Source organism: Geotrypetes seraphini, chromosome 16 (genome assembly GCF_902459505.1).
Source record: "Geotrypetes seraphini chromosome 16, aGeoSer1.1, whole genome shotgun sequence".
NCBI classification, from domain to species: domain Eukaryota; kingdom Metazoa; phylum Chordata; class Amphibia; order Gymnophiona; family Dermophiidae; genus Geotrypetes; species Geotrypetes seraphini.
Window position 1 is genome coordinate 40,467,827 of NC_047099.1, and position 24,895 is coordinate 40,492,721.

Consider the following 24,895-nt stretch of genomic DNA (forward strand, 5'->3'; position numbering starts at 1 on the left):
CTGCTTTGGTTGTACCATAGAAAGGCAATATATGAAATCCATGACCTTTACATGTTCTGATATTTGCTATCTGATCTGAAGAAGGGATTCCTTTCAAAAGCTCATCAAAATATACCGTATATTAAGTTAGCACAATACAAAGCTTCTTTTTTTTAAAAATTTGTTTTATACCCAAAAGTTAAAATTACATCCTCATGCCTGGAGAGGAGAACAAGGACTGAACCAACTTCTCTGAGCTGACCTGGAGTGAGATGCAGACTAACCCCCAAAATGCATCCATTTTGCAGAACCGGGGTCCTCAGGATCCTAGCTTCGGTTGTTTTTCTTGACTTTGAAATGGTCTGTTTAATAGTCGCCATACATGAAGAAGGGCACGGTACTTCTCGAAAGGGTCCAGAGAAGAGCGACTAAAATGGTTAAGGGGCCGTACAGCGAGAGATTAGAGAAACTGGACCTCTTCTCCCTTGAAAAGAGGAGACTGAGAGGGGACATGATCGAAACATTCAAAATACTGAAGGGAATAGACTTAGCAGATAAAGGCAGATTGTTCAAGGCAGAGAGAACGAGAGGGCATTCTCTAAAGTTGAAAGGGGATAGACTCCGTACAAACGTAAGGAAGTTCTTCACCCAGAGAGTGGTAGAAATCTGGAACGCTCTTCCAGAGGCTGTTATAGGGGAAAACACCCTCCAGGGATTCAAGACAAAGTTAGACAAATTCCTGCTGAACCAGAACGTAGGCAGGTAGGGCTAGTCTCAGTTAGGGCACTGGTCTTTGACCTAAGGGCCGCTGCTGGAGCGGACTGCCAGACACGATGGACCACGGGTCTGACCCAGCAGTGGCAATACTTGTATAAACAGGATGGAGTCGGTCCAGAGACCGGATGCTAAAATAATCACTGGCCTTTGTCATAAAGTACATGGGGACAGTCTTTAAGGCCTCAATATGGATACTGTGGAGGAAAGGCAGGAGAAGGGACTTATGATAGAGATGTTTAAATACCTACGTGGCATAAAAGCACATGAGGCGAGTCTCTTTCAGTTGAAAAGAAACTCTGAGGGGGTCACAGGATGAAGGTGAAAGCGGACAGGCTCAAAAGTAACCTAAGGAAATTATGGTGGATGCGTGGAATGACATCCAGTGGAGGATCTTTAAGGGCGAGGAAGACATAGTAGAGCGCCTGGATGGGCAAACTGGATGGGCCATATGTTCTCTATCTGACGTCATTTTTCCTGCACCACCTGCAAATTGTTTTATAATATATTTTCAAAATGAGCTAATGTTATCCCCTCACGACCATCAACTGAGACTGATGAGCGCTGAGCCTAGGTGGATTCACAAATGAACTTGTCAGGCTACAGAAGAATCACCCACTATATCCGGAAAGGGACAAGCAGTGTTTCCCATTCCAATTAGGACCGCTGACTGTCAGTAAATTTACTGACAGTCAGTAAAATCATGCAAACAAAAAGAACCCCAAAATGACAGTCTGTAAAAACAATTTCACATCAGTACAAACTTCCTGCAGGATGGGGCCGGTGCCTCTGGTGTTACAGGCCTGCTTCTGCAGTTGGGGGGTCTACGTTGGTGGGAGCGTGACGGGAGGAATCACAGTATAGGAAGTCGAGCTCTCCATAAGGGGAAAGGGGTTGAGATTTAATATACCACCTTTCTGTGGTTCCAATCAAAGTTAGGTTGTCCGTGAAATTTGGGCAGACTGTTAAAAAAAAAAAATAAAATCCACAAGTTAGCAACCTTGGCTTCATTGCTGCAGAGGTGGAGGTTTCTCTCCCACCCCGGGGGGGGTTCCTCCAGCACAAGCTGCATTCCTCGGATGGAGCTTCTAAGATACAAATCGATAAATAACGGTTAGGTTATGAGGGAGGCAGGAGAGGCTCAGCCAACCTGAACAAATGTCCAAGAGATAAGCTTCATGTCAGAAAAGCATCACTAAGGCAACAGCTTGGGCAACGCAGAATACAGCCGGGATGCCAGGAATATTTAAAGAGAAACACATGAAGGTGCGGAGAGAGGGTGCCAACCGTCAGGAAGAAGAGAATTCACTAGAACAGTCTAACGCAAACTGTGCGCTTCCTGAGATTTCAGGTGTGCCACGACACACTGGCGAGGAGGAGAGTCGTCCACGCTGGCCGACTGCCTACGGGACGTGCCTCTCGCAGCGAGAGGCACGTCCTATAGGAAATCAGCCGGTGCAGTATCTGGTTTTCACAGAGGCCAATCCAGGTCACAAGTACCTGATAGAAACCCAAAGAGTAGCAACAATCCCAGGGCAACCAGTGGCTTCCCCCATGTCTGTCTCAATAGCAAACTATGGACTTTTCCTCCGGGAACTTGTCCAAACCTTTCCTAAACCCATCTATATTAAACACTGTTATTACATCCTCTGGCAACGCGTTCCAGTGCTTAACTGTTCTCTGAGTGAAAAAATATTTCCTCCTATTGGTTTTAAAAGAGACAACGGGAGCTCAAGGCAGCCATTCCCTGTGAGCGATCTGCACGGGGCAGGAGCGTAGGCAGATCGCTCCTGCCCGAAAACCCGTTAGACCACCAGGTAAGGCATACAGGGCTTAAAATAGCCGGGGGGGGGGAAGCAGGGGTTAGGGGCAGAACCGGCCCGAATATTATTCGCGTTTTTTTAATATTCGCTGGCCGGCTCTGCCTCTAATCAGCGCGAATACAGAGGGGGAAGTGTATATCTTTTTTTGAGATACGGCGACCATAATGGAACATAATACTCAAGGTGAGCGATTCAGAGACATTATAGTTTTCTAATAATTCCTAGCATCCAGTTTGCTCTTTTTTTGCAGCCGCTGCACATTGGGTAGAAGGTTTCAATGTATTGTCTACGAAGCCACCTAACTCTTTTTCTTGGGTGCCGACTCCTAAGGTGGAATCTAAATTACATTACAAAAATTCTTATATCCCGCAGCTAAGAGATACCTGCTTTATTAAGTCTATATCCTAGCGACCCTATTCATTGGTATGACCCTCGCAGTGATCCCACATAGGTATCCCATTTATTCTTGAAGTCTGGGATACTGCGGGCCTCGATCACCTGTACTGGAAGCTTGTTCCAATGCTCTATCACTCGTTCCGTGAAGAAGTACTTCCTGATGTCTCCACGGAACGAGTGATAGAGCATTGGAACAAGCTTCCAGTACAGGTGATCGAGGCCCGCAGTATCCCAGACGTCAAGAATAAATGGGATACCTATGTGGGATCACTGCGAGGGTCATACCAATGAATAGGGTCGCTAGGATATAGACTTAATAAAGCAGGTCAGTAGAGTTAAGGGGGCCAGTAGACTTAAAAGGGTGGGTCAATGGTATGGGCAGACTTGACGGGCTGTAGCCCTTATCTGCCGTCATCTTTCTATGTTTCTAACTATATGTAGTACGATCCTAATAAATGAATCAAAATATTTACCAAACAAGTGGGTTTTCAGCGATTAAGAGGTTGAGATCGATATATATATAAGTACTAACTTGTTTGTCCCACATACGTCAAAGTTTTACTAAGAAATCGTTTGTAGACACATCTCTTTCCAGGTGGAAAATCAAAACGTCGAATCTAGCATCAGGTAACTATGATTTGGATTATTTTTTTTCTCAACGTGCATCACTTTGCATTTGTCCACATTAAAGATGTTGTCCTGGGTGACTTCCTAGTTCTGCCTAATAGTGCAAAAATGTATTCCCGTTCATAAACCCAGCACGGCAGAGAGGCAGAGACGATGCCCGCTAATCAATCAATTCATCAAATGACGTTTAATAATTAAGCAATGCTATTTTATCATCTCTTCAAAATAAATTCCAATGTGTTTTAGTGAAATAGTTCAGAAATCATGCAGCCACCTCTTGGGTGAAAAGAACATCCGATACTTTGCCTTGGAAGGTAGTCAGACTGATAACTGGTATTACCAGATGGGGGTAACCCGAGTCACAGGGAGATAAAGCAACTTATCCGAGGCAATGTGATATTCAGTAAGAGAAGAATTTGGACCTGCCTCTCAGTGCTTGTGCCTAGAATTGTAGGATATGCAGGATATAAATTAAATAAATCTCTAGATCAGGACTGCGGGTTCCAGAATGCATCAGAATAAGGTTCTCAGAAATCCAGGACTGGCCTAAAAATCTCTCTCCTGGAATAGGTTGCCTTGGCAGCTCAGTCTAGAGCAGGGGTGTCAAAGTCCCTCCTGGAGGGCCGCAATCCAGTCGGGTTTTCAGGATTTCCCCAATGAATATGCATGAGGTCTATTAGCATACAATGAAAGCAGCGCATGCACCTAGATCTCATTGGGGAAATCCTGAAAACCCGACTGGATTGCAGCTCTCGAGGACCGGAGTTGCCCATGTCTGGTATAAACTGACGCGATCTCACGCAGGCTATAGATCAGGGGTGTCAAAGTCTCTCCTGGAGGGCCGCAATCCAGTCGGGTTTTCAGGATTTCCCCAATGAATATGCATGAGATCTATTAGCATACAATAAAAGCAGCGCATGCAAACAGATCTCACGCATATTCATTGGGGAAATCCTGAAAACCCGACTGGATTGCGGCCCTCCAGGAGGGACTTTGACACCCCTGCTCTAGACTGAGCTGCCAAGTCAACCTATTCCAGGAGAGAGATTTTTTTGGCCAGTCCTGGATTTCTGAGAACCTTATTCTGATGCATTCTGGAACCCGCAGTCCTGGTTTTCATTGACGGCATCAAGGATTACAAATCCCACAGGACTTTGGGGATGCCAATTCAAAACCAGGACTAGTCAAATCGTTTCCCTCCTGGAACTGGGTACATTGGCAGCACCGTATGTCTACAAAACAGTTGATACCTTATGCTAGGGGAAGTTTGCACCATCTGCCCAAGCGATCTCCCTGCAAGTAGCTGGGTGAAAGGGCTGAATTTATAAGTCTTTGGCTATAAAAGCCCTATGAAAGGGCACGTGCATTCTCCGCCCAACGCAGACTACGCAAATCTCTATCATAAATGAGACAAGTACGGTGTAAGGCAAATAAAGAGCGAGGGACATGTACAGAAGGTGAGAGAGAGGCCTGCAAGAGGAAATTCAGAGAAATAATTACAGTTCCCAAGTGGCTTAGAACCGTAGAGAACAGGTGAGCTTGTAATCGGGGTCTCACTTGAGTGCTGGACTCACACTGCGCTCTTTAGAATCTTTCCAGCTGCATTTAATAATAATAATTATTTTATTTTTAAATACCGCAGTCCCTCAAAGAGTTCAAAGAATTTACAGCCAAAGAGACCGCAATACAGACAGCGATATTACAGGAAGCATTCAGAAATACACCAGCAAAGATATAAAATCAAACAAATTTGTCAAAAAGATAAGTTTTACCTAATCTTCTGAAATTTGATAACATTTATTCCATTTACCTGCTTGAAATGATAGCGTCCTATCTAGGAAGCTCTTGTAGGTACGGCTGGTAGTGCCAGAGAGATCAAAATGGTCTAAGAGATAATTTGGAGCTGAACCAGTTAAAGTTATAAAGCAAAGACAGGTAAACTTGAAAATAAGTCTGGCTTCCACAGGTAACCCACTAAGGGTCTTTAACATAAGAACACAGGAATAGCCAGCCCAGTAGCCCGTTCTCACGGTGGCCAATCCAGGTCCCTAGTACCTGGCCAAAACCCAAAGAGTAGCAACATTCCATACAGAATCTCAAAGAATAGCAAGATTCCAGAATCCCAGAGAATAACAAGATTCTAATCTAGAACCCCAAAGAGTAACAACATTCCATGCTACCGATGCAGGGCAAGAGAGGCTTCCCCTATGTCTTTCTCAATAACAGATTATAAGAATGTAACAATATCCTTACTGGGTCAGGCCAATGGTCCATCCAGCCCAGTAGCTCGTTCTCACGGTGGCCAATCCAGGTCCCTAGTACCTGGCCAAAACCCAAGGAGTAGCAACATTCCAGAATCCCAAAGAGTCTAGAACCCCAAAGAGTGTCAAGATTCCAGACAGAATCTCAAAGAATAACAAGATTCCGGAACCCCAAATAGTAGCAACATTCCACGCTACTGATCCAGGGCAAGAAGAGGCTTCCCCCATGTCTTAATAACAGACTATGAACTTTTCCTCCAGGAATTTAACCAGCTACGCTATCCGCTGGATAAGCAGCTTAGAAACTGAAAAGATTCATGCATGGCAGGGACTGAACACACCCAAGCTTTGATGATCATATTTGCAATGGCTCATGCATAAAAATCCCAGCTGAACACTGAAAGGATGCAGCCCCCAGCTAGGTGGCCCTATGGAAACAGCGGGCAGACCACCACTTCCCCTTCGACGATACTCTGGACCCACAGAACGTAGACCTTGGCAAGCACAGCTCAAAACGTAGGGACATCAATGGCGTATTTTCCTACTGGACTGGCTGATACTGGTGCCCACTTTCAGCATGTTAAAAGGACAGGGGCCAGGTGCTAAGGAGACAGGATTGATTGAAACATATAAGTACATCACGGGACACATTGAGTCAGAGGGCACCCGCTGAAAATCAGGGGAGGGAAGTTTCATGGCGACTCCAGAGTGATGGATCATTGGAACAGACTCCCACTCCAGGTGATAACGGCCAGCAGCGTGACGGATTTTAAGAAAAAATGGGATACTCACGTGGGATCTTTAAGGGAGTAAATTCAGGGGGGGGATACTTGGAATGGGCAGACTTGGTGGGCTATAGCCCTTTACTGCCGCTTTTTTCTATGTTTCTATGTTTCTAGGATGTGGTGCGGTGGTTAAAGCTACGGCCTAAGCACCCCGGGGTTGTGGGTTCAAATCCACGCTGCTCCTTGTGACCTGAGCAAGTCACTTAATCCCCCCATTGTGAGCCCACCGGGACAGACAGGGAAAAATGCTTGAGAACCTGAATAAATTCATGGAAACCATTCTGAGGTCCCTTCAGAGAACAGTATAGAAAATTGACTAAATAAATAGTGTGAAGAGCTTCAGCCTCTGATAACCAGAGCTGATATTGTGACATCATAATGCCTCATTCCACCAATAAGAGCCAACCTCATCAGTGATGTCACAAGGGCTTGACTGCCCTTTAGTTGGTTCACTTTTGCTACATTTTGATTTCTAGAGTAGCACAGGGGTTAAAGATACAGCCTAGCATCTGAGGTTGTGGGTTCAAATCCAGGCTGCTCCTTGTGACCCTGGGCAAGTCACTTAATCCCCCCATTGCCCCAGGTACATTACATAGATTGTGAGCCCACCGGGACAGACAGGAAAAAATGTTTGAGTACCATAATAAATTCATGGAAACCGTTCTGAGCTTCCCTGTGAGAACCAGCACAGAAAAATGAAATAAATAAATAAATTTAAACCTTCCAACCCGCCAATTCTCTGTTGACAGAGAGTTTATTTTTCCAAGCTGGAAAGATGAACTGTCAAAGCTGAGATAATTGAAAGTGGTACAGGGGAACTTGAGAAGAGACAAGCAAGATCAGACTGGGCCAGCCTGTCACTTCCGCATCTGGAGTACTGCGTCCAATATTGGTCGCCGTACCTTAAGAAGGACATGGCGTTACTCGAGAGGGATCAGAGGAGAGCGACGCGTCTGATAAAGGGGATGGAAAACCTTTCATACGCTGAGAGATTGGAGAAACTGGTGCTCTTTTCCCTGGAGAAGAGGAGAGTTAGAGGGGATATGATAGAGACTTACAAGATCATGAAGGGCATAGAGAGAGTAGAGAGGGATATAAAGAGAGAGAGAAAGGGAGACAGAGAGATAGAAAAAAAGAGAGAGAGAAAGGGAGAGAGACAGAAATAGAGAGAGATAGATAGAGAGAGATTAGAGAAAATGGGTCTCTTTTCCCTGGAGAAGAGGAGACTTAGAGGGGATATGATAGAGACTTATAAGATCAGGAAGGAAATAGAGAGAGTAGAGAGGGACAGATTCTTCAAACTTTCAAAAAATAAAAGAACAAGAGGGCACTCGGAAAAGCTGATAGGGGACAGATTCAAAACGAATGCTAGGAAGTTCTTCTTTACCCAACGAGTGGTGGACACCTGGAATGCGCTTCCAGAGAGCGTAATAGGGCAGAGTACGGTACTGGGGTTCAAGAAAGGATTGGACAATTTCCTGCTGGAAAAGGGGATAGAGGGGTAGAGATAGAGGATTACTGCACAGGTCCTGGACCCATTGGGCCGCCGCGTGAGCGGACTGCTGGGCACGATGGATCTCGGGTCTGACCCAGCTGAGGCATTGCTTATGTTCTTATGTAATGTAATGTAATTTATTTCTTATATACAGCTAAACTCCGTTAGGATTCTAAGCGGTTTACAGAAAATAGACAATAGTGTGCATTAAAATTATAAGTAATATAGGTTTACAGAGAAATATACATTAAAGGATACAATAAAAATAAGATAAATAAATAAAGAATAGGTACTTAGAAATTCCCTTACTGTCCCGAAGGCTCACAATCTAACTGAAGTACCTGGAAAAATAACAATTAGTTGAGTAATAAAAGTAAGAAATAGAAATAGAAGAAAAAATAGGAAAATAAACATTCTAACAAGACTACATTGATCTAAGGACTTTGAAAGGTATGTTCACAGACTGCAAAGGGAAACCCCTTCCACTAGTAATCTGACATTTCATCTCTCTACTTACGACTCCACACAGGGAGACTCTTTCTTAGAGAAGCATCAGAAATGACCAGTGACGGGACGATGTGAATTCCACAGACAGATGGCATCCCCTTAGCAACATACAGTACGTTATCTTAGTAGGAAATAAATATTGTAAAACCCATTTGGCATTTCAGCTGGGAAAAAAAGCTACATGATGTGTATAATTCCATAATGGAAGAATGCCGTCACCCCAACAGGATGCCGGAGGGCTCCAAATTCTCCTCCTATTTAGACATGGGGTCACCGGCAGGAAGTGCAGTATTGTTCCGAAGGGAGCGGCCCTTTTGCTTCTGGATTTTCTCCAGTCGGAGCAGCCAGTTTGTAGTCTAGTTGTAGGGCCACGAGAAGAAACACATGGAGATGCCACCCATCCCAAGAGGCTTCCGGCAACCTAACCCGGGTGCAGGCACCACACTCCCTGCTCCCAGGGCCGGCTTAACCATCAGGCAACCACCAAGAGCAGCTGCAAAAGCAAAGCAATAGACGAGATGCGGATATACGCGGCCGATCCGACTCAATGGAGGTGGCCATATTGTCTTCTTAAGCTTCCTCTCGCTCACCTTCTCTGGATTCACCAAGAGATCCATTGGCGACCTCCCCGACGCAGCCGATGGATAGTTTTCCCACGCAACGGGATAGAGCATCACCTCCCGAAGATACTTCTTACCGTCATTTCCTCCTCAGGGGCCATTTGGAATTTTTCAGATAGCTCATTTACCTGAGTAAACAGCATTTATAAATAAAAGCCGGATGTCTCAATCCGTCCTCCTTTTTCTGGAACCATGTGGTAAACCCTTGCAGCACCGCTCGATGAAGTTACAGGAATTATTTTTTCACTCAAAGAAAAGTTAAGCTCTGAACCATGTTACTGGAGGATTTGGTAACAGCGGGTTAAGGCAGATGGGTTTACCAAAAAGTTTGGACAAATTCCTAGAAGCAAAGTCCTTAATCTGGAGCACTAGCAAGAAATGGTTTTTGCAGTGACCTGGATTGTGAAGACGGTCTCTTCTGGGCTAGATGGACCACTGAGTGTTCTTATGGATCATGGGCAGAAGACTCTAATTTGCAAACGATCATTGATAAATGAAACCCTGGCTATTTTCGTTTGCCAAGAATAGGAAATGACCGCCCTTCCTTTTAATGGGCCACTCTGAAAGACAGGGTTGATCCAGTTCTAAGTCTTCTCCACAGCTTGCATGGGCTTGTGCAGTCTTGCTTTCCTTAGAAAATGCGATGGAAAATCAGAACCACAAGTCCCTGCATGCAATGGGATAAATCAAGAACTGCATTAGCCCTGCCAGGTAAATCTACTTCCAGTGGGTAACCCTTTTTAAAACCAGGAAACCCACCTTATGCTTAGAAACTCTTTTTTTCTCTTAATAGGGGTTATTACCTCATGCCAGGTCAATCACATGAGCTAATTCAGTCCTAGGTCTGGCCCCCCCCCGGACTGAGATGGAAACCTTTGTTCTTAGGGAAAGCCCAGTTTGCTGGTTGCCACGAAAGCATTGGGCTATACAGAAAGTAACCAGGAAAGCGTCTGTCAGCACAAAATAAAAATTCTACTAGCGCCTTTGAGAACAGGTCTTTCCTGCCCCCAGGGGGGGGAAAAAAACAGCCCTCACCTGCCAGCACTGTTTCAGGAAAGGGCACCTGCTGGGACCTTGACAAGCCCATTCTCTGCCCAGCTTGCTGGCAAGTGGACAGGATTAAACATGACATCTAGGTCAATAAAAATCTGCCTCTGTACGCACTCCACCTGGCTAGGGCTGCTTAGAATCAGAGGTGAACTTTCTAGACTTTGGAGGCTAAGAAGCCACGGCTGAGATAGCCAGGGTTTCCGTTCGGAAGACATTTCTAATATTTTCCAGCGATCCGTTGTGCATGGAAGCTGCCAGGGACAGCGGGGGAAACTGAAGCTTTTGTTTAATCACTGCTTTTCCTGTGGATCTGATAACTACAGAAGTGGCAGGGGAGAGATTTCTTACTGCAGAGGGGGGGACCGCCGTGCCCTGCAGTTTAGGCAAATTTCAAACTACGACTCCCTGAGACAAATTCGCCACCGAGGATGTGTCTCGAAAGGTCATGTATGATGCTGATTGGTATACTGGCCCGATGTGAAGGATTGAGGCCTACAGCATAGCAGCCGGCTCTTTGGGTGCCAATAGGTGCTGAGCACCCCAAAAATTGACAAAGCTCCTTCACTGTGTCCAGGGAAGGGCAGTTTGCATTCTGTTTGCCACCCGTGGCCCAAAAGGAACCCAGTTTCTTATGCAAAGAGCGTGGTTCACTAACTTTTTCCCCATAAACAACATGAGACAAAATCTTCACTGCAGAGGCCAAAAAAGAGAAAAAGTCCTATAAGGCCTCTTCAGCCAACATTCCACATCTCCTAAGCGGTGGAGAAGATACTTTAAGAGGAAGACATGTAGGGCAATGCACCCACAACTCCTCCGGAACCATCAGGCAGGGCTAGGCATTGCCTGGGGCATCAGCTTCTAGCGGGCAGCTTCAATCATAACAAAACTTTTTGAGTCCTGACAGTTAGACAAGCTCCAAGAACCATCAGCAAAACAAAGTTTAATATTTTAAAAGTACCACGTCCAATTATGTGTTTTGATAAGACTTGTTGTAGGGTAATCATGATTGTAGAGTTTAATTATCGGGGTGGGGGGGGAATTGACTAGGGACCTGAAAATGAATTGGGGAAAGAGAATATAAGGTTTGCATAGGATGCCCAATACTCTTGCTCTGACCCTGATCCTCAGGGAAACCTGACCTTCAGAATCAAATCACCTATTTCCAGAGTCCCACACCCAGAAAAATTTCAGACACAGCCAGGACCTACACTGGGCTTCCTGCCACCCTAAACAAATAACTCTTTGCCGCACCCTTCTATGAATATTTCGTTGGTTTTTACCCCTGCCTGTGCTTTGCACTTTTTAAAATTCACCTTAGGACTTTGCAATGTGTCCAAATCGGCTGTACACGTTAATTATTAGGTTCATGCGCGTTAAATCCATCTTGCGTGCACAAAGATCCCGGCTAGCAAACCAAATGCCCAGCCCTGAGCTTTGCTTGCCAAGCGATGGTTGAAATGCTGCCCCAAAGATGTTCTCGTTCTGCCGGTTCCCAGAGCCAACCCTGCACCGGCACATACCAAAGAGAGCGACGGAGGAATAAAAAAAAAAGTCCCGTAGAAAACATAAATGGCCAGGGGGAAAATGATGTCACCGGAGCCCGCTCTGGGTCAACAATACAATTAATAGCCAGGGTGATGACATCATCCCCCCTGGCCGTCTCCCGCACAAACTGAACCGTATTGCTCGAAACTGAGCAAATGAAGAACAAGGGCCGTGGAATAATCCTGAAGAGGCTCAAACTGCTACACAACAGAAATCTTCATAGATGCACACACATCTCTCGTTTTTAAGTGATTTAAACATCTATTTGCAGATTAAGACTGAAATGTTGCCTACAGAGCTCTTTACACCTTGCACGCTGACATACGGCATTGAAAAACGTGACATTCTTGCAGGACCAGGGTTAACGTCCAGTTGCTCCATGCCATAGTGGGCTTAGAGGTCACTTTCCAAATTTAAGCCCCAGCATGTCTAATACCTAGCCCCTTAGTCTTTCTCCACCAGGGAGGGAGGAGTTAACTGCTTGAGGTGATCACCCCTCCCCCCCCCCAGGCGTAGACTCTGTGGTCTCAGCAATATTTGGGATTGCAAAGGACCGATATTTCGTTTGCACTCCTCTGGTCTCCCTCACCATATTCTCTCCCAACCCAGGACACTAAAATTCAAATAAAGTTCTAGATCCCTATGACTGTCCTGTTCCTCCCCCCCTCTCTCCCCCCCCCCACACACACACACACAATTGCCACAGTCTGGTGTTGTGTCAAGGAGTAAATTTCAGTCTTAGAAAAAACTGGAATCTCCAAAACTCTGGAGAACATGGACATCCTCTTTGATGTGACTGGATGTTATAAGAACATAGGAATAGCCTTACTGGGTCAGACCCATGGTCCATCAAGCCCAGTAGCTTGTTCTCACGGTGGCCAATCCAGGTCCCTAGTACCCAGCCAAAATCCAAAGAGTAGCACATTCCAGAATCTCAAAGAGTATCATGATTCCAGGCAGAATCTCAAAGAATAGCAAGATTCCAGAACCTCAAAGAGTAGCAACATTCCAGAACCCCAAAGAGTAACAAAAGATTCTAGAACCCCAAACAGTAGCAACATTCCAGAACCCCAAAGAGTAACAAAAGATTCTAGAACCCCAAAGAGTATCAAGATTCCAGGCAGAATCTCAAAAAATAGCAAGATTCCGGAACCCCAAAGAGTAACAAAAGATTCTAGAACCCCAAAGAGTATCAAGATTCCAGGCAGAATCTCAAAGAATAGCAACATCCCGGAACCCCAAAGAGTAGCAACATCCCAGAACCCCAAAGAGTAACAAAAGATTCTAGAACCCCAAAGAGTATCAAGATTCCAAGCAGAATCTCAAAGAATAGCAACATCCCGGAACCCCAAAGAGTAGCAACATCCCGGAACCCCAAAGAGTAACAAAAGATTCTAGAACCCCAAAGAGTATCAAGATTCCAAGCAGAATCTCAAAGAATAGCAAGATTCCAGAACCACAAAGAGTAGCAACATTCCAAAACCCCAAAGAGTATCAAGATTTCAGGCAGAATCTCAAAGAATAGCAAGATTCTGGAACCCCCAAAGAGTAGCAACATTCCAGAACCTCAAAGAATAGCAACTCTAAAATATTTGACTCTCTCTCCTTTAGAATCTATCTTTACATACGCTGATGACATTTTTATATTACTGGAAATTGATCCATTGCTTTCAAATTTGACTGGAGATATTAACTCTTATGTCTCTAGACTTCAAGAATGGGCTTCCTTAGTCCGTCTGAAATTGAATGCTTCTAAATTGGTCTCTTACGACACAATCTACTTCAGGTTATAGCATTGAAATCAGGAGACTCCTTAACAATTGAATTTTCATCTAGAATCCTTGGGTTTATTTTAGATTGTTCGAGATTTTTTTCATCAAAATTATTTTGCAGTTTTGGTTCAAGCGATTATTTTGGCACATCTGGGTTATGCAAATTCCCTGTATATTGGATTAACCAAATTTAATCAGAAGAGGCTACAACTTATTCAGAACACTGCGGCCAAATTAATTTTTGGAAGACATAAATATGATCATGCCTCTCCATTGTTGAGGTTACTTCATTGGCTTCCTGTTTACTGGCGAATTCAATTTAAGTGTGCCAATGTAATTTTTAAAATTTTACATGGAATTTTTTCATTCCTTTATTACCTCTATCATTTAATTCTCTTCGGATTTGCACTACCACGAATACACATAAATTTAAATTGCTTTTCCCTTCTGTTAAAGGGATTAAAATCCTTGGTAAATTCTCGCATTCCTTAGCCTATTCCTTGGTAAAAGTTTGGAACAATCTTCCCTCGATTATCAGAACGTCATTATCTCTATCACTTTTTAGGAAAAATCCGAAAACTTATCTCTTTCAGAGATTCTTAACTGAGGACTGATCTAATTTATTGAAAATTTTTCTATTACCTTCATTATTGTTTTCTATTATATTCTTTTAAATCTTTGTTATCCGGCTCGAGTCCTTGTTGGAATGATCTGGTATATAAAATAGAAATTAGATTAGATTAGAAGATTCTAGAACCCCCAAAGAGTAGCAACATTCCTTGCTACCGATCCAGGGCAAGCAGTGGCTTCCCCCATGTCTTTCTCAATAACAGACTATAAGAACAGCCTTACTGGGTCAGACCAATGGTCCATCAAGCCCAGTAGCCCATTCTCACAGTGGCCAATCCAGGTCCCTAGTACCTGGCCAAAACCCAAAGATGGTAACATTCCATGCTACCGATCCAGGGCAAGCAGCGGCTTCCCCCATGTCTTAACAACAGACTATGGACTTTTCCTCCAGGAATTTGTCACCTGCGGACTGGTGTGGCCTGGAAACATCATTCTTGACCTCGTCTTTGGACATGTTTTCCACAATCAGAAACCTATCAGTGTCTTGGATCTGGTTTCCGTGGTAACATATACAGGACCCCTCCCCCTCGCTGCTGGGATATTTGATCAGTCTTGTGTGCAGCTGGTAGCATCGCAGTGGAGTAACTCAATCCGCCAGAATCACTGGAGCCGTGCATGGATTTCCTCAAAGCGACTTCTGCAGGTTCCCACCCCAGTCCCATCCAGTCGACAGTTCCACCTAAGCAAGGATCAGCCTTTCTGCCGTCAGGTGCCAATAAAACCAACAGAGTTGAACGTCACAGGCTGGAAAACTCACTCCGCAGTGGGACAGAGGGAAGGAGAGATTTACCCCATTGCTGGAGAACATGATAAGACAGGAACAAAGTACTTCAACTCGCTATGTCACCAAAATCTCGTTCAGCTATAATTATGTAAGTCACATCATCTATACATATTCATAGATTGGACAGATTAGATGAGAGAGATTATGGATGGATTGACAAGAGCAGGTAGCAGGGGGGCGGGGCTAGGGTGTTACTGGGTGGGCCTGGGGGGCGGATCTAGGGGGGGGTCCGGATTTTCCGATTGGAAAATCTGGCAACTCTACTAAAATGGTCGGTGGTCTTCAACATAAGGCGTACAAAGACAGACAAAGATCTCAAGATGTAGACTTTGGAGGAAAGGTGGGAGAGGGGAGATATGACAGGGGTCTAGGTGGAATAAATGCGCATGATGCTAATCGCTTTCAGTTGAAAGGAAATTCGGGAATGAGGGGGCCTAGGATGAAGGTGAAGGAGGGTAGACTCAGAGGTAACCTGAGGAAATACTTTCTCACGGAAAGGGTGGTGAATTTGCGGGAGAGTTTCCTGGTGGAAGTGGTGCACAGGAAACCCATCTGAAGTCAAGAAAGCGTGGGACAACGACACAGGATCTTTAAAGGAGAGGAAGGAATAGCATATGGCATGGATAGGCAGACTAGATGGGCCATATGGTCTTCATCAGTCTTCTTTTTTTTTTCCAGGGTTTTCATCACACATGGAAGGATTCTTTACCACAAAACACACACACTGTATATAGATGAATACAGTATTATATCACACACAAAGGGATACATTATCATACAGTATCACACACCCTGTATATAGCAGAATAGAACATATCACATACGAAGGGATACTGTATCACACACACACACTCCGTAGCAGAGTACAATGTATCACACATGGAGGGATATATTATCACACATATACACACTGTATATAGTGGAATATAATGCATCAAAACACCCAGCCACAGAGGAACTATGCATTAATGATAGCATAGTGAGTACATACTAAGCATCCAGCGTCTCACACATGAGCCTGCAGAACGCAATGTACCCAGGAAGACCGAGTATCACGCTCTGGGAGGCCTGGCATGGGACCCTGCAGTGCTGGTGACTTGGGTTGGCCGGCATCTGCTAAGGATTGGGAAATAAGACTTCCAGGGAGCAGGAGAAGATCACGGATCACTTTACTCCCCGATGTAATAATAATCTGGAGCCTGATCTGCTCTGCCGACGCTGTCCGGGAAAAGATGCCAAGATGATATCACAGACTGGGAGAGAAAGTTCTGCAGAGACCTGAGCAGGGGAGGTGATGGAGGAAGGCTAGAAGCAAGGCTATCGGAGCACCTGCCGCTTGCCTGGCCCCCTGGATTTTATTTCTTCATGACGAGATCCCCCCGTGTGCAAAGGTTTGCTATCAGCTGTGGCTTTCTCTAGGCTCCTCTGCCTCTTGCGGGATGAAGCTCCTTCCCTCAATGATCATCTTCCTCACATCCCCCCCCCCCCCCCAGAGCCCAGTTCCTCCCAAAACAAAACTTCTAGATCCCAGTTGTCTCCAATGGCAGGTGCTCCAGTTTCTCCCAGTTCCAGAAGCACAGATTGAGCCGTTTCTACTATACAGCCTCTTTTCCCCACCTCCACCCCAACCCTACCAGCCCATCACTTGGCAGAGACATGGTTAAAAAGCCACCTACCCCCTTCTGCGAGTCCTGGCTGAGCCTGGGTAACTCAGTTCTTCACGACTTTCTCTCGTCTTTTCTGTCACTTTGGGAAAACGATCCGGCTCTCTTTTAGAACTCCTGGGAAAGAAAGATCCCACCCCCCCTCCCAATCCTGGGTTTTCTTCCCCTGCAGCTCCCTGGTCCTTGCGTTTGCAGCTGCCTCTCCTCTCTCTCTCCAACACACTCAAGCAAACCAGGAACCAGCAGCCTGGATCGTTAACTCTTTCTCCTCCCTCAGGCTTAACCCTGGAACAGCAAAGGGACTGTCCCATCTCTGCAGTTCCCTGAAGCCCTCCCTCAGAAAAACCTTTGGGGGTTGGTTTCAGTCTGTTGTTTTATTTTGGTTTTTTATAGAATAGGAAACTTTTTGTTTGAATGCATCAAAAACAATACAAGGCAAGTACTAGATTACTAAAAAAAAGTTGTATTATACAAGTAGTATTAAGACATTTGTATAAGGACCCTTCAGGGCAGGATTCCATCCTCCACTTCCACTTCCCTCTTCCCCCCAATAGACTTACATGTCTACCCTTTAGCCCCCCCCCAAAAAAAAACATTATCTTGGCATATCTTTTGAACTTCCATAGAACCTTCTCACACTGCTGGAAACTGTGACGAAGGGGGCATGAAAGGAGTTCAATTAAAAAAGAGGTAGAGAGAAAAATATTTATGTAATTTAAGAAAGCCTGGAATAAGCCCAGAGGATCCTTAGCTGTGGGGGAAGAGAGGGGTAAAGCCCGGGATAAGCACAGAGGATCTTTAGCTGTAGGGAAGTGAAGGGTTAATGCCTGGGCTAGGCACAGCAAAGCCAGACAGACTTGTAAGGTCTAACAACTCCAGCGTGTTGATGGTTTTATTGTCACATACCGTGAGCGGGGGAACGATGCAGCTTTGGAGGGAGGGGAAGGCATCTTGGTCAGCAATACACCACATATCATCCCCATCATGTCTGGCATGGGGGGGCGACGTCACACCCAGCATTTAAACATGGGTGACCGGAGCCTACGTAGAGTGGTGGGTGAGGCTCTGTCTGGTCCCCTTGTTGGGCTGTCATTTACTGGGTTGCTGTATTGATGGTTTTGGTGTGAATGGGAGAGGAGTTGATATTGGTGGGGTGCTTCCTGGAATTCAGGTATCCTTAATCCATCCTTGGGTGACATAGAGAGCAAAGGGAGCTTACGATCTGTACCAACCTCTGTTTCAATGACATCATACATACACCACTACTACATACCACTAGAGACATACGCAACGCTGTACATCAAACACAGAAGAGACGGTCCCTGCTCATAAGAGCTTACAATCTCGTCAAGACAGACAAACTGGACAAGAAGGTGCTCAGGTGGGGGGGAATTGCAGAGGGGATGAGAATGTGGGAACCAAAGCGAGGCTGAACCCCAAACCGATTGGCTCTTGTATTGCATGATGTCATTGGCGACGCCCACAAGCACAGGTGCCCTCAGGGCTCAAAGGGAGCAGCTTCAGGAATGATTCCAGAGAACAGCTGCCCCGCTCCCTGAATACCCTGCTATTTGGAAACCCCTGAGCCCCAGAAGAGTTTCTTTGCGACAGAAAACTGGGCACGTGTGATCGCAGGAAGGGTAGGAAACCCTGTTAAAAAAGCACAGAAAGAATATCATTCCATACTCCTTCGTTTAAGATTTATTCAGCGCTTTGATGAAGAGATTCACCCAACAGGTGCAGCGTGACATAAACAACTTATATTGTGCTAACAGAGTAATAACAATAGCCAAATGTAAGCAAAAACGTACAATCGATGAGGTAAACTTGGAGACAGGCAAAAGAAATCCTAGCAACAACAATGACAATACAGTCTCAGAAATACACACATTAAAACAACACAGCAGAACATTCATTTAACAGAAAAATTATGAATCTTATCAGACTACAAATAGTGCAATATAATAGGCAGCACAGTAGAACATCCATATAATAATGTCGATATGATACAATGTCAGCAAAGTACAAATGAAAACCTTAACAGGCAGCACAGTAGAACATCCATATAATAGTGTCGATATGATACAATGTCAGCAAAGTACAAATGAGACACCTTAATAGGCAGCACAGTAAAACATCCATATAATAATGTCGATATGATACAATGTCAGCAAAGTACAAATGAAAACCTTAACAGGCAGCACAGTAGAACATCCATATAATAGTGTCGATATGATACAATGTCAGCAAAGTACAAATGAGACACCTTAATAGGCAGCACAGTAAAACATCCATATAATAATGTCGATATGATACAATGTCAGCAAAGTACAAATGAAAACCTTAACAGGCAGCACAGTAGAACATCCATATAATAGTGTTGATATGATACAATGTCAGCAAAGTACAAATGAGACACCTTAATAGGCAGCACAGTAGAACATTCATATAATAATGTCGATATGATACAATGTCAGCAAAGTACAAATGAGACACCTTAATAGGCAGCACAGTAGAACATTCATATAATAATGTCGATATGATACAATGTCAGCAAAGTACAAATGAGACACCTTACTAGGCAGCACAGTAGAACATCCATATAATAATGTCGATATGATACAATGTCAGCAAAGTACAAATGAAAACCTTAACAGGCAACACAGTAGAACATCCATATAATAGTGTTGATATGATACAATGTCAGCAAAGTACAAATGAGACACCTTAATAGGCAACACAGTAGAACATTCATATAACATAGATATGATACAAAGTCAACACAATATAAATGAAACAACTTACTAGGCAGCACAGTAGAACATCCATATAATAATGTCGATATGATACAATGTCAGCAAAGTACAAATGAAAACCTTAACAGGCAACACAGTAGAACATCCATATAATAGTGTTGATATGATACAATGTCAGCAAAGTACAAATGAGACACCTTAATAGGCAGCACAGTAGAACATTCATATAACATAGATATGATAAAAAGTCAACACAATATAAATGAAACAACTTACTAGGCAGCACAGTAGAACATCCATATAATAATGTCGATATGATACAATGTCAGCAAAGTACAAATGAAACACCTTAATAGGCAGCACAGTAGAACATCCATATAATAATGTCGATATGATACAATGTCAGCAAAGTACAAATGAGACACCTTAATAGGCAGCACAGTAGAACATCCATATAATAATGTTGATATGATACAACTGATAGCCACGTGGCAGCAGAAGAAAACAGACCAGCTGTTCCCGAAGCAGAGCTGGCAGGAAGCCTCCAGAGAAGATTGGGGAGGGGGGAGATTAACAAATGGTGAGAGAAGGGGTGGGAGGTGGAATCAACTCCCCCCTCTTTTACAAAACCCTAGCGTGGTTTTTAGCGCTGGCCGTGGCTCTGGTGCTCATAGAATTCCTACGAGCGTCGGAGCTGTTACTACCATGGCCAGCGCTATAAACCGTACTACGGTTTTGTAATAATGAGGGGGGGGGAAGGGGAATGATGGAACTTTCTGATGGGAGAGGCAAGTAGGAATTGAGAGTAACTGGTTCCTTTTGTAATCTGCCTAGAACTGCAAGGTATTGGCGGAATAAAATGAACTAATATAACGTAACTGGGACGGGGGGTGTAAAGGCTGAGGGAGAGTTATAGGGGAGCAGATTGTGAGATCAACTCCCAGAGCTGCTCCCTGTGACCCTGCACAAGACACTCAATCTTCCAGTGCCCACTGCTTTGGATGTCAGCCCTGAAATGGTGAAGCTACAAAAAGGCGGCCTACAAGTCCACATTCCCTTTCATCAAGCCCAGAATCCTATTTCCAACAGTGGCCAACCCAGATCCCTGGCAGAAACCCAGAGTAGCAACGTTCCAGAGCTGAGATTGTGATGTCATAATGCCTCATTCCACCAATGCCTAAGAGCCAACCTCATCAGTGATGTCACAATGGCTTCATTATCCTATACTTGGCAAACATAAGAACTGACAGACTGAAGGTGGTGGAGCTGCTGCCTCTGTACACAGAGGTTGTGAGATCAACTCCCAGTGCTGCTCCCTATGACCCTGGGCGAGTCACTTAATCTTCCAGTGCCCACCGCTTTAAATGTCAACTCTGAATGCCAAAGCCACAAAAAGACAGCATACAAGTTCTCTTTCCCGTCCCCTTCTAGTGCAAGTGACACTTGCCTGAAATATAGTAATCAGTGCTTAAAACAGACACTATCACTATACAACAGTGCCATCTGGTGTTCAGGCTTAGTGATCACACTTGCAAAACTGCAGACCTCTACCACATGGCCCAGCCCAGGACTGTCACTACAATGACTGGAGAAGAGGAAGGAAATGTTTAAATAAGATCATTTAACCATGTTTTCATTAGTCCAATAAAAAATGTATCACTTGGATTCTTTTTGTTTTATTTCTATATTATCCATAAGATAGAGGAAATCCCATAGCTAGTTGTATGAAGGCTCATGGTTAGGGTTACCATATTTTGAAAAAGAAAACCCCAGATACATAACCCCGCCCCATTCTGCCTCCAGCTCCGCCCTCCAGCCCCATCCCCAGCAAGCCTCCTCTCTTCTACAAACAGCGTTGGCCGCATCCGGAGGGCTTGGAGCTTGCATGGATGTGTGTGATATCATGTGCACATACTCAGAGGCCCTCTAGATGTGGCCAGGAACTGATCGGAGCTTTTCAAAACTCAGACAAATGCCGGGTTTTAGAAAGCGTCTAAAAAGAGGACATGTCCAGGTTTCTTCGGACATCTGATAACCCTACTCATGGCAACAGGTTTCAGGCCCAGCACCGTTTGAGCTTAAAATGTAGGAAGGAAGAAGCAACTTTCTAGACACAGGGACACTAGAGGCTAACAGGGACTCGCAGCAGCCAATCAGTCAGCGGCCTCGAATGCAGCAGGGCAGGAAGATCGCTCCTGCTCCATGCACCAGCTAGCCACCAGGGGGCGGTGTGGTGGTCAATTTTGGCAGGCACATGAGGCAGAAGGGATTTCTCCTGTCCCACCCACTGCAAGGCCGCCAAGGAGTTAGGGGATGCACAGGGGAGATGGGAGGGGTTGCATGGGGGGGAGGGTTTTGTTTATTTGGCTGGGATGGGAGAAGGGGGATCCCTCATATCCCGGTCCACCACTGGACCACCGTATCCTGTGGAAGGCCATATGGAGGCCTACAAGGCATCAGGAGAGAGATGATACAGGGCAGTGAGGGAGCCTGGTAGGTCTTGAGGGGGCTGAGTACAGAGTCGGGCAGGGAGTGGGTACAGAGCTTGGCAGGGAGGGAAGGAGGCTGGGTGCAGAGCCTGGCAGGGCAGAGAGGGAAGGAGGCTGGGTGCAGAGCCTGGCATGGACAAGGGCTGGTTGCAGAGCCTGGCAGGGAGAGGGGCTGGGTGCAGATCCTGGCAGAGAAAGGCACTTGAATATTATGTTTGAGTTAATCATTTTTCCTCCTTTTTGGAGGGGGAATGGGGGTCTCGGCTTATATTCGAGTATATATGGTATATCAAAACACATCCCCTCTCCCTTTCCTGAAACACAAGGCCAGACCATTTCTCAGTGGGACACAAACAGGCACCTGAAATGGGGGAAAGGCTGCCTGGTCTCAAAAGCTCTCAAGCACGATTCTGGGCTCTGTAAATGTAAAAGTCCCTAAATGCTCAAAGCAGAAATTCTGAAAATCAAACCTTTAAAGTGGTTGAAAACACTAGATGGGTTTCAGTCACACATCTGAGCCTTTGCCTCCTTTTCAATTGTTCTCTCTCTACCGACTGTACGTTTGTAAAAATGGGCTCAAACGCATTCAGATTTCAAAACTGATTAAAAAAATGAAACTCCCCTTGTTTGAATTTTCCTCATGCAGTAGATCAAAGCTGTGTTTTGCAATTAAATCCCACAGCCGAGTACCTTCTCCCTACAAGGCCCGAGTTCTGGAATAGTTTTGCGATTCCCCATGAAATCAGAAACTTGCTTTCCGTAAACAGATACGAGGTGCGACAGTGCAGCCAAGGTAAACAGCCTATGTATAGAACAGAAAAGATGCCTCTGGCTGATTCATAAGCCTTTGGGACAAACATTCTTGGGAATTCACGTGAAATGAATCGTCCTACCGTGCTGGGAGACTAACACAGATTATTCAAAAGCTCTTGGCTTCTGCAGCTAAAATACATATAACATCTTCCCTGGTATTGTCACGTCACAATGCCTCATTCCACCAATAAGAACCAACCTCATCAGCGATGTCACAATGGCTTGATTGCCCTACACTTGGCTCACTTTTACTACATTTTAGAGAATGCCATGGGGACAAATTTGTCCCCGTCGGAACTGAATGAGTTTTGTCCCTGTAAGCTCTGCCTTACCTGCACAAGCCTCGAACACTTATGATTTTAAAGCGTTTGAGGCTTGTGCAGATGAAGGCGGGGCTTAGGCATTGGTGGAATGAGGCATTATGACATCACAGTCTGAGCTCTAGAATGTTGCTACTTATGAGGACGGAGCTCAGGCATTGGTGGAATGAGGCATTATGACATCACAATCTGAGCTCTAGAATGTTGCTACTTATGAGGACGGAGCTCAGGCATTGGTGGAACGAGGCATTATGACATCACAATTTGAGCTCTAGAATGTTGCTGCTTATGAGGACGGAGCTCAGGCATTGGTGGAACGAGGCATTATGACATCACAATTTGAGCTCTAGAATGTTGCTGCTTATGATTTGAAAGCACTTGAGGCTTGTGCAGATGAGGGCGGAGCTTGCAGGGATGGAAAAATGAGTTCGTGTGGGGATTGGGAAAAATTTGTCCCCGTGTCATTCTCTACTACGCATCCCCTTTTCAAAAGTCTCTGTACTCTCCCTGCTGTTTGCTTGATAACGGTGACGATAGTCAGCACAGCAAAACCCCTGTGGCTGGGAGTGCCTTCAACAAAAAGGAACATTAGAAGAAAACAACAATCAAGCATTTGTTTCTCTGCCGTTTATCTCATTTAGCCGCTCGCTAGACTAATCACCTTGATGTCCTGTGCTAAAGGGGAGAATAAGAATCTGCGACCCGGCCAGTCTTCAGAAAGAAAAGGACACCTTCCAGGAAACATTTTTGCTAATATAGTATGTACGGCAGAAGGGTTACTTCTCAAGCCCCAAAACGTTTGGACAACCCCAACCAGTGAAATCAACAACCGTTAGAGGACGGGAGGGGGGGGCAGAGAAACATAAAAAATTTCTTATCGTTTCACTCCACCCGGTTGCTTGCAGAACATTTACATGTGCTGAAATTTAGCAGCACTCCCTCTCGTCAAACAAAGGGCACAGTGTTAGGCTCATCTGATTCTTCCCTCCCCCTCCCCAGATCCAGAATAGGAGAGAAATAGCAGAAATCCCAGATGCTGAGGGCTCCGGGTAAGGAATGCCCGTCCGAGGCCCCCAAATAAAAAGTGCCAGACTGTAAACGCAAAGGCAACAGAGGAGTCTATAAAATTCGTCCGATCTAGTCTTGGCTTCCCAAGGGTGCCTTGTTACTTTACAAACAGGATGAGAAGTCCCAGCGAGCCTCGAAATGTCATTTAAGAACATAAGAAGTTGCCTCCACTGGGTCAGACCAGAGGTCCATCTCGCCCAGCGGTCCGCTCCCGCGGCGGCCCATCAGGTCTATGACCTGTGAAGTGGTTTCTGGTCTATGACCTACCTCTAGTTCTATCTGTACCCCTCAATCCCCTTATCCTCCAGGAACCTATCCAAACCTTCCTTGAACCCCTGTAAAGTGCTCTGGCCTATCACATCCTCCGGAAGCACGTTCCATGCGTCCACCACCCTCTGGGTAAAAAAGAACTTCCTAGCATTTGTTCTAAACCTGTCCCCTTTCAATTTCTCCGAGTGAGCCCCCACAGTTTGAAAAATCTGTCCTTATTCACCTTCTCAATGCCCTTTAGGATTTGAAGCGGGAAAATGGCTACAAACCTTTGTGCCACCGCTGGATCCCGAGGCACCTTCCAGTACTTTAAGATTTAAGGAATGGGGAGTCTACCTTGCTCGTAAATTGTCTTTCAATTTCCATATCACTTCTCTGGTTTAAAAAAAAAAAGAAAAAAAATCTCACTTCCTATTCTGGAAATTAAGAACAATCGAGCCACACTTTGATTTTCTCTCATTCAGATT

General features: G+C 45.0%; 1 protein-coding gene across 1 annotated transcript in view; it reads right to left on the minus strand.

The window, feature by feature from the left end:
* Positions 1 to 16,918, minus strand: part of ARHGEF2 (Rho/Rac guanine nucleotide exchange factor 2) — a 113,771-nt gene extending 96,853 nt beyond the window's left edge. The window contains exon 1 of the mRNA XM_033923849.1: positions 16,725 to 16,918. The gene's annotated coding sequence lies outside the window, so the exon portion shown is untranslated. The remainder of the gene's footprint in view (positions 1 to 16,724) is intronic.
* Positions 16,919 to 24,895: the final 7,977 nt, after the last annotated feature.